This window comes from Hetaerina americana, unplaced genomic scaffold, assembly GCF_022747635.1.
Source record: "Hetaerina americana unplaced genomic scaffold, ioHetAmer1.1.p SCAF_37, whole genome shotgun sequence".
Classification (NCBI taxonomy): Eukaryota; Metazoa; Arthropoda; class Insecta; order Odonata; family Calopterygidae; genus Hetaerina; species Hetaerina americana.
Window position 1 is genome coordinate 2,513,294 of NW_027286952.1, and position 14,879 is coordinate 2,528,172.

Sequence of the window (14,879 nt, forward strand, 5' to 3'; positions counted from 1 at the left end):
TAACGCCATATTTGTGTCTGACTGTAATTTTGGACTTGTTTGTAGAGAAGTGCGTGTCAAATGTCTTTCTACATCAATGCCAGTGTTGTCGGTTACTTTTATATGTTTATTAATCATATTATCTGTTTTAGCCCCAGATGCTACCGACCCACTGAATGACCTGCCCTCTATCCTATAAAAGGCCTACAATGGTCGACTATGCTATCCGCTACCTTACTCGCCATGCAATGGGGCCCAGATCGGTTCAGGGGAGTCCTGCACGATCGGAGGGTTGGCCTTAGGTCGACGAAGAAGGATTTAAGCAGAATCGCCGAAGTCTTTGGTTTATGCCTTCCACTCGGCTCCAAACCAGAGACCCGCGATGCTCCCTCGGAACAATGCTGCAGACTGTTAAACCCAGCCGTACACCCTCGACGCCCCGACCACGCTTCACCTTGGAGCTCAGTTCCTTAAGGGAACGGAGGTCCCTCTCGGATCTACGTTCCGCGGCGTCGTTGGTGCCCACATGGGCCACGACCTGCAGCATCCTCTTGTATAGATGATAGAATATTCTTCTGTCCCTGTAATCTATTCCGAATTTTTCCAGCAGTCCGAACATATTGTTCCATTCCATTCCACATTGTCGAAGGCTTTCTCCAGGTATGGACATAGTCATGTATGTTTATCCCATATATTCGTATGTATTGCATGTAAGTCAATTTTTTTCACGACTAATAAAGTAAATAAAATACGTACGAGCACTCTTAATTGAACACCAATTGTAGCATCCAATTAATGATAAAACGTCGGACGTCATTAAAAGTACAACCTGAGAAATATGAATCCAATTAAGGGTGAATGTCCAAATTATTTGGTCAAGCAGTTAACGATGCCGTCCTCAAATATTTAGAATTTCGACAGCTTCCCCTTGATTTGTTGTGACCGAAGCCCTTCACCAGGCCTAGGCAGTTGAGCATTTCCCCGCCAGATGACCCTCCTTGGCTCATGAAAAAGTCCCTTCCCATACGGCAACGTATGCCGTGGGAACCTTACTTACGAGCACGTGGCGCGAAGAGGCTCCGAGGGGATTTCCAGAACTATGCGGCTGACAGCGAATGATCAATTGTATGTTTTTTTGAGTGATTTGCAGTCGGTGATCGACTTTTAATGAACCGTTTACTGAGTGCTCTGGAAGGACAGGAACATCGTGCTATCGATGTCTCCACCATCGGAGTTTCAATCGCCCTCATTTTCCTTAACATTTTATTCACTGCTGCTCTATTCCTACTACGAGTTTAGATGATTTGAGAATAAATTTATGTCATCAGGATTTAACAAGCGTTAACAAAAAAGGTTAATGAATAAACAAATTTATTTGCTAAAATTATTTCTAAGCCAATCATTGTGTTTATGTTGAAATTGTGATTTTAGGGATACTCTTGTAAAAGTCTTACATTTTTTACCTTAATTTTAAGGTTTAGCTAGTAATGATTCTGTATGTAGACTGAATTAAAATGACTGGTGAACATTTCATAATTTATTTGTGAACACAAAACGTATCTCGACTGGAAAATGGTGTTGATCCGTCGAAATACGTACGTGCCATGCTCATAAATAAATTTTGAAACATTTTAGTCAGTATTTTAATTGTCTCCGAAAAAGTTAAATTTCACAAATTTAAGGCTTCTACTGGAAATTGCTTCTCTTGGGACTAAAGCAATTCTCATAAATAGGCATCAAATGTTATTTAACGAGGTGACATCGGTATCATTATTGGCGTCAGGAGAAAATTTATGCTTCGGTTGAGGGAAATTTGCTCAAAGCCATCAGTGGCGTCTTACGCCATGACCATTTAGATTATTGTTATTATTGGTATTTTACCAGTTAGGTTAGGTTTTTCATGGACACATACTAGTTCACGATACAACGAGAATTCCCTTGCCTCTCCCAACAAAACACAACGTTCTAACGCTGCAAATAGCCCCTCACTAGCCTTTAAGAGCCCCAAGGCTACAAATAGCCCCCCACCACCCCATAATAGCTATAAATAGCTCAAGATCCAAAGCTACAAATAGTCCGTCGTTAAATTAAATTGTTGCATTGAAGTCCATCGTTAATTCAGCAACTTCCTAGTTCCCTTCATTCAATCCAATATACCAGTCCTATTCCTACTCCTTCCTAGTTTGCATGACATTCTCCTATCTATCTTCAATCTAGTCTTCAACATCCAACCCACTGCCAATCAATATGCTTTTCATCCATTTTTCCTGTCTCCTTATGATTTCTTCCAACAGTTATTCTCATCCATTCTTATTTTCTACAGGGCATTCATTTATAAGTTTATACAAAAGGAGGTTGGAATCTGTACGCTTAACAGGAAGGTTAAAACGCTATCAGGATATGAGAAGGGAAAATTATTGCAAACGATCAAAGATAAGTCAGGAAAAATATTAATTGAACTAGAACCATTTAAGAGAAATTGTAGGAATTTCTTGATGAACTATATGATAAAAATAGTAGGCCAGCAATTTCAGACATAGGAAGAGAATATGATATACGCGAGGATAGCTTAGGTCCAGGCGTACTCGATGGCGAGATAGAAACGGCCTAAAGGGAAGTAAAATCAATAAGGACGTAGGGTTGAAAACATTCCCGCGGAACTATTTAAAGTTTTAGGAAAATGTGGGAGGAAGAGTGTTTATGGATTAATTATGAGGGGGAAATTTGGCCCGGAGACTTTGTCAGATCAGTGGTAGTTGCCATTCCAAATAAGGGATAGACAGCAGCCATTTGAGATAACTACAGAACAATAAGTTTGATTTTATACACAGCTCAAGTGGTCCTCAGGATCATCAACAAGAGGATGGAGAACAGGGCAAATTATTACTTAGGGGATGATCAGCTTGAGTTCAGGAAGGGGAGAGGCACGCGTGAAGCCAATGCAGGAATGAGGTCACTAACAGAGGGAATTGTCTTGGTACCGTCTTGTATCTTGTGTCCATCCAGAACGTCATAATGATTAACCCGCTGTCACTGCCTTATCTTTTTGAAAAGGACGCTACACTTCATAGCAACTAAATTGTGGTCAGAGTCCGCATCCGCTCCCGGGAAGCTGTACGAATTGATCACACTGTACCTGAAACTGTGCCTAACCGTAATATAATCCAACTAATACCTCTCTGCGTCACCTGGCATTTTACAAACATACCTACGCCTTTTGTGGAGTCTAAACCAAGTGTTGGTGATGACTAACCCCTCTCTTCTACAGAAATCTATTGATTTCTCCCCGCGGTCATTCTTCGCACCTAAACCGTAGTCTCACCCCACCTCATCACCATCTCTTCCTTCGCCTATTGTCGCATTCCAATCCCCCATCACTATCAAATATATCCTTGCAGGAACAATCACAAATTATATCCTCTACTACTCGTATAGCCAGTCGACTTAGTCCTCCCTTAGATTGCTAGACCACGTTTATATTTTACTGTGAATCGTTGTTATAATTCTCCTTCTTGCAGTTTTAGTTAATGTCGCAGGCATTTACCAAATCTTCCCTCCGAAGCTATGCATTCTTGTTTCAATACTCCTCTCATTTCATTTTTCAAAAATTCGATGTTAATATCTCTGTCCCAACTTTCCTTTTCAGAGTCGCATTTTAAAATGATTCTAAAAAGGAGGTAATATTGATCACTCTTGTAGAAACTTGCGGCCAAAATAATCAGTTTTACTAATTTAGGCAATACGTTGCCAAAAAATAGCTTCCGCCATTTTTTATTTTAGAAAATGGAAAACGTTGAATGACATATTTTATTTTAATGCGAGTAACACTAATACTAGTAGTACTTGCATCAGCTGGTTCGTTAGGATTTTTGAGAAAATGTGAAAGCGTTTGGTTTTCACGAAATCTGGTCAACACAGGCACTAGTACATTTTTGAGGAGTAAGAAACGATGAAGGAGGAAACTGATTAAAGACGAACAGTGCAGCGCCAATCAAGTAAGTGAAGAACTACCATTCGAAGTTTCATGCATATAGCGGACTAAGGACATGCTCCTTTGGACTTTGGCCAGCTATTACTCGATTTTCTCGCACTGCACGACGCATTTTAGAATTTCGAACATCGCCATTTTAGTCAATATTATTTAACTCATTGGCAGTTGTTCGGCTCTGCTTGTAGGTATTTATTTTGGAACCGTTGGTATCACATTGTAAGCGAAATTATTGATCGACATTTTTACACCATAATGTTAAAATTCATAATATTATATCAATTACATATGCTTTCGTCCTCTTATATTCCTTTAAAACTCGTATAACTTTTGAAGAGTGATACAAGTTATTAAATCTCTATTTAAATAATCGTCTCATACTCCTTGCTAAAGCCAAAACCACTGGAGGTAGGCACTCTTCTCTGCCCCAATATTCTCTTCTCGTCCTGCGCCGAAGAAGGCTGTTGCTCTTTACAGCCACTTATCTCAAATCGAACGCCATTCACATTTTGCCCATCCGGTAACGCGAACCGGAAAGCAGCATAAAAGAGGGCTTAGTATCATTTAAACGTTCTGTAAGAGTCAACATTTTCTTCGATGCGAAAATAAATTGGAAATTTGATGATATTATCGCTTAAATTCCTATGTTTCCAGCCATAATCTTAGCTAATCTGCGCACTCGCTCCAGTTTATTGATTAACACGGTGTTACACGAGTTACACCGCCTCTACTGCTCTCTGTTTCACCCAATATCTTTCCCCAATCTCCCTTTCTCTCTCTCTCTCTCTCTCTACTCTTTCCCCTATATTTTTTCTTTCTTCTCTATTACCACTTCCTACCTGCATCACCACACTCATAAGAACCTAATCTCCCACCTAAAAATATCCATACGGAGCCCTCACGTGTCCCATCCATTTCGCTGTACGATCCAATCAATTAGCGCTTTCTTTTCTCGTTTTCCTGGGATTACCCTCATATATCTCCCACGTGGGCGTCGCGTCTAAGTTTTACTGAAATCAGAAAATATTCTGCGCACTTCGTTTGGCCACCCTGAACCCAGTCAGAGCCAAGCCCAGGCTCCCAAGCTAGAGCCACAGGTTAGACCCAGAATCAGCCAGTTCAACTGTGAGATACAGATAGGAAGCCTGATTCCCTCGAGCTATCGTCGATTGTAAAGGCAGAGGAAATGGTACTCATTTAAAAGTACGTATTAATGGTTGCATTGATAACTTTTGAGTTTGGAACCACTAATTCCGAGGAAGTATTCCAGTAGCATGTCATTCGCGGCGTCAGGAACACATATCCCCACCTGCCAGTTTCGAGAATCTCGGATATGCCTTCCTTCCCCTCCTGGTCTCTTCGGGGATGCCGCCCGCCGATGAAAATGCGTGCACCCGCCGGGGGAGAGTGGCGGGAAAGGACATCATCACCAGTCGAGGGCGCATTCTCGCGGCGCGCCCACTCGGCAAGGGGCGGACTCGAAGAGTGGCGCCTCTGGCCCACCCCTTATCCCCTGCTCCTCTCTGCCGCGGGAGGCTTCATTAGTCACCCTCTCTTCAATTCTCCGCTTCGTTTTAATGGCTCACTCCTCGCATCGCCATCACCCTGTGTCTCGTAAATCTCGGGCCATCTTCTCATCTTCCTGGAAATTCTTTCCTTCCCCTCAGCCGCGGAATGGGCGGGCCTCCCCCCGCCGACAAATCATGCCTTCCTCCCTCTATAAAAATCATCTTCGCCGCAATCACTCCGCGAATCGTCCCTTTAACCGCTCTGCTCCTCAAAGCGGAGCACCGTCTGCGACTCCTCCTAACCTCCCCCCCCCCACCCAACTCCCCCCACTGTACCTCTCCCGTCAAACCACAGCACGAGGATACATCCCCTCCTCCCTTCCCCGCCCTTTCTCCCCTCGGGGGCTTCCAGTCTCCACTCACCGCGGGCGTTCAAGTCTCCGAAGGGCGATAGGGGGAGTTGGGATGTGGGGGGGCGAATACCTTCATATTCCGAAGGCACGCATCATCATTGCGGGAAGGCGGTCGGGCTGCCCGCCCCATCTCAAGTCGCGGCCCACTTAGGGGTGGGTGGGTCTCGTGCCTCCGAGGAAAGGCGGCCTTCTCTCTCTCTCTCCCTTCCTCGGCCATCCCCATTGGAGGCGTCACCCATTGGCCGTGGGGGGGTCCCCTTTCCGTCTGGGGGCGGGCGTGCGGCCCGGGAGACTTACGATCGTTGCCACACCCCGGCGCCTGGCGGGAATGGGGTCCTACGCGGGAGGGCGGGGGGAAGGGAGCGGCGGGTGAGCCGGCCTTCCGCTCGAGTCGATCCTCCATGCACTCTCATCGGCGCAATTTGTCGAGACCCGTCGTATAAAAGGATATAACTTGGGCCAATTTCATACTGACGTGGGTAATATTGCTCCAGGAATTTTGCGGTGAAGGCGTCGACGATCGAGGCACGACTGTGGGAAGAAAGGCTCCGAGTGGTGGTTGGGGGTGAAGGGGGGAGGTGGGTGCAAGTGGCGGCGATGGGAGGGGGGAAATTTTAATGCCCTCGTGATTGCGGCCTCATTCGGACGTGGTTAGGGGGGCGACCGTTCCATTCTCAGCGGACCTTTTTCCTTCTGGAATAAACCTCGATTTTTTGTACGGAATATTCGCCCGGGTGAATTTGATGTGTGTGCGAAATTACTCTGCAGTTGTCATAGAAATGCATTCGTCTTATCATGATTCTCACGAGATTTTTCCAAGACTATTAGGTTAGGTATAGATATCATGTCTAACTCGAGTGAAGAATAGAAAGCGCCCCCCTCATTTCTCCTTTGCTCTACGCTGATCATTACATTTCAACTTTTAATGGATGTGAACCACAAATACAGAGAGAGAGAAAGCTAGAGTACACACCTAATCTTCACCACGCAGAAATCACAGCGCTCTCAGCTTGTTGTGGAATCAAGAAATCCTTCAAGAGGCAACTTTATAACCCTGAAATAACTTGCAAGGGACATCCTTTAGGATTGGCGTAACATCTTATTTTAGCGAGAAAGCACGACCCGCGTGAGTGTCGTTATTTTAGTACTTAAGTATTTTCGTTAATAAAAACAAATAAAACTCACATAATGGGTCTAATGTTTCCCATTAATATTGATCTAAATGCGTTTGTATGAATGTGTTAATCATTGTATAATTCGTTTTACTATTTTATGGTTGTCACTTGTACTGCGGGCTTGTGGTAGAAGGGACTGTGCATTCCGTTGACCCTTAAAGATGTACTGGCAGGAGACAATAATAATTGTTCTGATTTGTCAACCTGTTCCAAATACGCTGAAAGAAGACACTTTGATTTTCCACATCGAATTTTTTTATGACAACCTAGGTTTCGTTCCAGCGTAACATCTTCAGAAAACTGTGCCCGTTCCAGATAGGCCGAAGGCTAATAGCCAGACAAAACATAGTCTGCGCAGCATCTGTTCACCCTCAGTCAGGCATCTGGACCATAATGGATCGATCGTTTAAGTTATGGTTTCATGTTTAATACACTATTGGTAAAGGAAACCTTCTCAATTATCGTCCCAGGAAAAAAGGAAAATTAATCTGGAGTAGACAATAGAGCGGTTGTCTTGTCCGGTTTCGGTCGCCATTGCACGAAACCCTTGCTCAGCGTAACTGAGAGCAAACAAAAATAAGACAACAAAAGACCGCAATGGTTGGGATACGTGCATGGTATGTTAGGACGTTATGAGAACAGGAGAGCTGTAAAAAATTAAGAGGAAAATCGAGAATGGAGGTATATGTAGATATGTTGGATCTGTGTGAGATGAGATGGGTGGATGGCAGAGTTTATTGGATCGATAGCTAAAGAGCCATTTGCAGTGGAATGAACGTGGAGTGGTCGTAATACTGAGTATGAAACTGGGTAGTGAATATAGAAAGTAACAAATTTGCACTTTTCCACAGATTTGAGATTAAATTAAAACCTGTGGAAAGGTGCAAATGTGTTTTTCTTATAATGACGAACTTCCACTACATCTCGCCTAAATCTGTTGAATGTATTCAGAAAAGTTACAGCATATCACTTTAATCTTTTTTAGGAATGAATGGCATATTCTAAATAATCAATGACTAGTAGTCATAGATGGGTTGTGCTCAACGGAGAGAGATGTTACTTCGGGCGTCCCCCAGGGAAGTGTAATAGGGCCTCTTCTGTTCTTAATATACATAAATGACTTAAGCACACACGTTAGTAGCAATCTAAGGTTATTTGCTGACGACACGGTGATATACAGGGAAATAAGGAGCCAACTAGATCGCGAGCTACTCTCTAGAGACTTAGACAATATCTCGGGATGGTGCAATAAATGGGGATTAACACTTAATATAGATAAATGTGCAGTTTTGAAATTTTGGAATAAAGGAAGCGAGGAACAGGATATAAACTACAAAATAGAGGGTTCAGTATTGACTACGGCAAATCAAGTTAAATATTTGGGGGTTGTTCTAACACCACGCCTTTCATGGGGAGCACATATCAGGACAATATGCGGATCAGCTTTAAAGAAACTTGGCTTCATAAAACGGGTGGTGGGGAAATGTAATGAAAAAGTTAAAGAGAGGTGTTATTTTGCTCTAGTTAGACCTCATTTGGAATATGCCGCAAGTATTTGGGATCCGTGGGAGAAAATTTGGCAAAAAGAATTAGATAAAGTCCAGAGAAAATCCGCTAGATTCGTTAAAAATTGTTATGATAAAAACACAAGTGTGACAGGTCTCTTAGGGGATTTAGGCTGGGAACCACTTGAAGTGCGGAGAGAACAAGCGAGGCTTAGACTTTTAGAAAGGTTCAGAACAAACGAGTTTAAATATGACACTGAAGGAATTATAATGGCCCCACACTAGTTAGGTAGATCAGACCACAAAGATAAACTAAGGGAGATAGATTCCAAGACAGATAGGTACAAATACTCATTCTTTCCCCGAACAATCAGTAATCATAATAGCAAGAAACCGAAGTCACTTTAGAAATATTAAAAACTTTGAATTTACAAGTCGGAACAAAATTAAACACTATAGAGATGTTAGGTATACTTTCAGGTGCATGTGTATGTTAGTTGGTAGTTTGAGTGTTTGCATGTGTGTGGGGTGTAAGTGTTCATGCATGAATGTATGCAATGTTTTTTTTTATATATGATTTTCTCGTTATTGCATGCGATTTTTTTTTTTTTTAATTTTTCTTTTCTAAATTATGGGTGGTGTCCTAGCACCCCCCGCCACACGCCCTTGCGGCGGCTTGCGGGGTATTGAGTAGATGTAGATGTAGATGAATGACTGACTGACACCAACTGACTGATGTTGATACGCAAATATATACAAACTTCGCACGCAAACAATGAACTGTAGTTCCAAACATGGTCAGAAAAGCATAACTAACGCAATTTATTTCAACAAATAATTAAAACTAACCCTACAGTAAGATTTAAAAGTTATCATAAAACTGCAAGTACTTCTTATAAGAATTAATTTTATGTGAATGAAATCTCAATTCATAGCATTTTTCTGCCAAAATAGTTAAAAGGAGCAATAGCAATGTCCCCACTCATATGCACATCCCATCCGACAGTATTATTTTAGTAAATTGAAGGGAATTATTTACAAGAAGTTTTCCATATCGTATAGTTCATTATAGTGCAAGTTAAAAATATAGGCAAATGATTTTTAGATACTATTACGTGAAATCACCCCTGGAGCTAGGATTATCTCATAGGGGCCAACAACTTTTATCGTTAAGTAATGTCGCTTAGAGACGTCAAATATCACAAAATAATAATGTTTCTATTGATTGTAATTTAATTTTTGCAGAGTGATGAATTCGTGTATTTATTTTTGTGAGCATTAGAAGCTAAATTCTACCGTCAAAACAGTAAATGGCTCTGAGGATTTTTATGGAGTTTGTTAACTCCTTAATCCGGGGTACATCCTTCTAACATCGCACAAGGCTTGCCGCCAGGGAATAAAAGTGCAATTTTTACCCGTAGAAAATATCGGGGGTGCATTTTTAAAATATTTATTTCACTCTTTTGTATGTTACCAATTGGATACATTTTCTTTTATCCAACTTATCGACCAATTCACTTCACACTTAAAATGTACGGGGACGCCTCCATTCGACGAGATCCCCGACGTTTCAGTAACAGAACTAAAATATTTGTTGGCTGACTTTCACTTAATCAGACTACGCTGTTTGACTTTTTGAATTACACTGTTCTTATCGCAATCTACCAGTTGTATTATGTATTCTCAACAGTTTTCTTATCTGTGGAAAGCTTTTTCATATTTCTCTTTGTCTTAAAATAGCAATGGTTAGCCTTTTATTCAGAGCATCTACAGATAAATAGTGGCGAGGATGTTGTGATGGTGGGAGTCGCTGCGTTGCTTGCTGGAGATTCCAGACATTTCATATAATTCCAGACAGGCCTATAGATCGCCACCTTTAAAATGGATTAACAAAGGGACTGCACCCGCAAACTTACTACTTCTAAGATCGACGAAGACGGGTGCTGGGAGACAAAGTCAGTGGTGGCAGTCGCCGATTCGTCGTCAGCTGACTCCTAATGAGGTATTTGGTCGACCTGGGTCAGTGTCACGGAATAGCCAAATACTCAAATCGAATTCTTACGAGTTAAGCGCAGACGCAGAGAGAAAATGATTCTATCCGTTCGGGGTTACGTTGATAAGTAAGAGCCCCCAGAACGAGAAACCGAGAAATGTCGGACATGTTGATACTTATATGGGGTTATTTCTTCCCACACCTTGTGACAATAGGAATCTAGGAATCATCGCGAATCAGTGGAAGTTAATTTTTTACGGAATGCTAATGGCCACTCTTGACTATTGTTGCGGAAACTCTAATTACTATTGGCTGAGTATTCTGCATCCGTTGACACACAACCTCGTAGAGGCTTGCAGATGTAATACGTACGAGGCTAAGCTGAAAACTATTGCTCATGTGCTTGTAGATCACCAACAAAATGACCTTCAGAAGCACTCCTGATGGCATTGCATTCCCCCCTAAACACGCATGCGTAAGTTTGAGGTCGTTTCATTCATCTAGTGTACGTATTTTGAGAAGCGGAAGTATGTTGACGTGTTCTATTGCTATGTCAACGCGAGTTATACAACGTGCTGTTATGGAATTTTTAACTGCTGAAAAAGTGACTCCTACTGAGATTCATCGTCGTTTAAATCGATGGGTGGTAAAACTTCGTGGTTGCGAGCCATAATTGTTGATGAAACACGCAGCGGACGTCCGATCACTGCCACAGGCGATAAACATCGCAAACTCGCCGGAGATTCGATTCAAAATGACGGGCGAATCACCCAAAAGCGTATCTCAAACCATATTAGAATATCCAAGGAACGTGTCGGCTTCATTATTGAACAATTGTGACCCCGTAAAATCTGTGCACGTAGGGTACCACGCCGTCTCACCGTCGAGAACAAACAGTGTCAATTTGGAATGCCGCGAGCAACCCTCATCGTCATTTTCCCTGTGGTCTACAAGCACGAGTGCATTAGTTTTCAGCCTAGCCTCGTACAATTAATTTTATTCTGAAATTCGACTCCTTAACTGGCAGCTATTGTTGTAGCTTCGCGATTGTCTCTTGTGGCTTCGGAAAAATAAAATCGGCGGGTATTTCAAACGAAGATACGGTTGAACATCAGAAGCAGTGGCCAACGGCCGCAAGACAATTTCAGGCCTACAAGTGGCGAAAAGTATTGCTTTGGTTACCATACCAAACGATGTTGATTTTCGTGTTCCTTTGCTGCTGTTAAGGTAAATATTTTGAAATTTCACGGTTTATATTTTCCATCGTAAGGTCACCATTTATTCGTAATTCACTGTTAAATATTGCAGATAGCGAATCCTACGCATGTAATACCGTAGAGATAGCGTTCTCTGGGCATAACGGAGACAAGGACTCTCCGAGTGGCGATAAGGAACTTTTCACTTGCGATAATTGCCTTCGATTACTTTCCTTCAATTTTCAGGTCTCGGTCGTCCTTTTGAAAACCAACCTTCCGCCCTCTTGAGCAGCGTGAGTTTAGTTTGCGTGGAACTGTTTTTAGGATTAAGTCGTTCAATAAATACCTATACTGTCGTTAACGGGAAACATAAAATTATGTTAACTATTGCTTTATGTCTCACGTTATCATTCTCGTTTCCGTGTATTTTTCGGTAAGTTTCATGTCGAAAATGTTTGATGATGCGATGAAACTTTTGTAAATGGAATAGAAGCAAACAAACTTATCGAGAAACGACATGGCGAAGCAGGTATTTCTAACGTTTAACATGGCAAGGATTAGGAGTGATTTGTAGAGAAAGATGTGTTTACGGGCATAACCTTTATAGCAGAAGGGATGGATAATTTTCATACGCGTCTAGGTTTACGACTTTAATATCAGCGACTTACTCTGAGCTAGAAAAGTTTCCGACCTCAGAAAATTTCAGAAAAAATGTCTTGTATCTTTGTTAGGTCGGAAATTTTTCAGACCACCCTCTTATTTGTGTCTCTTTTAGCTAATTCCTTTCCCAGTACAGCTGATCACAACGTATTTATATCAATACATGGTTCATTATGAAAGCAATGTGCATGATTTAATTGTGACGCGACTATCCATGGTAGCGCGGTAACACTGGTCGGGAAATGTGGTGCCCTTCCAATACAGCCGGTTGCCATTTTGCTCCGAGCAGTCCGAACGGAAACGCGCCTCCGCGCGAAGTGTGTTTTTCGACTTTGCAACACGGCGCAATGGAGCGCTCGCATGAACAGCGATACGCCATCAAGTTTAGCGTGCAGCTTGAAAAGAATACAACCGAAACATTCCAGATGCTTCAAGAGGTCTTTGAAAATGGCTGCATTTAAAGGTCACAGTCCGGGAAGAGGCACAAGGCGTCGAAGAAGGGCCGGAAGGAAATCGCCGACGAACCCCGTTCTGGACGCCCAACAACGGCCATGAACCGACGAAGACATGAATCGTGGGCGCGAAGTTTTGTGTGCCGACCGTTGATTGAGTATCCAACAAATTGCTGACACCCCACACATGTCCACGTTTACCTGGAGGTGCTCAAGGGATTGAAATGCTGGTTCGCGAGTGAGGGCTGTTATCAAAGACACGGTCAAGCTCCACCTTGACAATGCTCCTAGCCACACGTCCTTCATCGTTACCAACTTCCTGGTCCTGAGCAACACCACCCCCGGTGGTCCCCCAGCCCCCTTACAGTCCCGACTTGGCTCCGTGCGACTTCTTTTGTTTCCCCGACTGAAGAGAGAGCTGAAGGGAAAGCATTGGGAGACCCTGGAAAACAGCTAAAAGCATGTTACAACGTTCCTAAGAGACATTTCCGTGGAGGAGTCTCAGGGGGCCTTCCAGGCATGGCACACACGTCTCCGCAAGTGTGCTATTCATGCGGGGGGAGAGTATTTTGAAGACTTTGAAGCATTTGTAGAAGCAAGATCAAAACATCTATTTTTCCCGGAGAATGCGTATTACTTTTATAGTATACCCTGTAAGTATGATTGAACGCAAACCGAATTCCTCTTCAAAAATCCTTCAGAAAGCAGCGTTTTCTTAGATTTTTTAATGCTCTCATAATTACAATGGACGCTTTTTTAAATTCTTCGTGTCAATCCGCAATATTTATCGATAGTTTCCCTACTATTATAATTGGTAGTCTTCAGTTTGAGAGAGGCTTTGCATGGACATGGCTGCATTCCTTAAGCCATCGTGACAACACGCCGTGCGCTGCAATAGACTCTTCTTCAACCCCACACCCTTGCAGTCCGACCAACTCCCATCAACTCACCCTTCCTCGTTTGCCTGACATGCTCCCCTCTCTCGCGGAGACCCCAACCCTCCATCGCCATTCAGAAGGATGCCCGGCACCCACTTTTCTCACTTCCTTTGAATTTCTCCCCGCAAGGCTTCCCCTTTCTGTAGAACCCTCCCATTTCAACATTTCTCAAAGATCAACTCTCTAAATAGTACATCCTCGCACTTTCTCTCTCATTCATCACGTTTCTTCCGTCCTTTTTTAATCGTCTCAATTTATTATTCGTCTCCGTGACATTACCTTCCCGTATCCTTCCATTCCCTCCTCTCGTTTATCTTCTTAATTATCTCTTCTCTAACACTTTCCTTATCATTTTCCAATATACTCCTCCAATTGTTTCCTTGGCGGGTGAACCCAAGTCAAAGGTCAACGGCATGAGGTTGCGGAAGGCTACGGGAAACTTCTACATTAAATATCTCAGGATATCATAAGCTCAATTAGGCACTGCCTTAAAATATTCCAGGGTTTCAATCTTCACCAAATCGGATCTCCGCGGGGAGCGGGGAAACAATGTTTTGCATTAAGCTGTGGACAACAAAGAATCAGAGAAGAAAATCTTAAATACACATATGATCTTGAGCTGTAAAATCCCTCTTGAAACCAGGAAAATGGTTGAAAATGACATCCAAAATGACATCATAGGTAAAAATAAGAGGGGGAGGGAGAAAATCCAATGGCCGTATTAATTATCACGGCCATTGTAGTTTCTTCTCACCCCTCTCTTATTTTAACTGAGATGCCGTAGAGCTCATCAGCTTATTTCTTGCGATATCCTAGGCGTTTGTGAAACAGGTTTTATGAAAAATTAAGATTTGTCCATTGCGAGAATAAAAGAAGAGGAAGATATTGAGTGAAAGGAAAAATAATGTTACTAAAATACCTCACTAGCATAATTATTATGATTAGACGATACTCAAATACTACCCAGTAGACTTGTACTAGGGTAGACTGAAGAGTAATGCACACATCCTTGTAGACCACAAACAAAAACAAATAGCAAGATCGGGTAAAAATTAAAGAACAATTCTTAAGT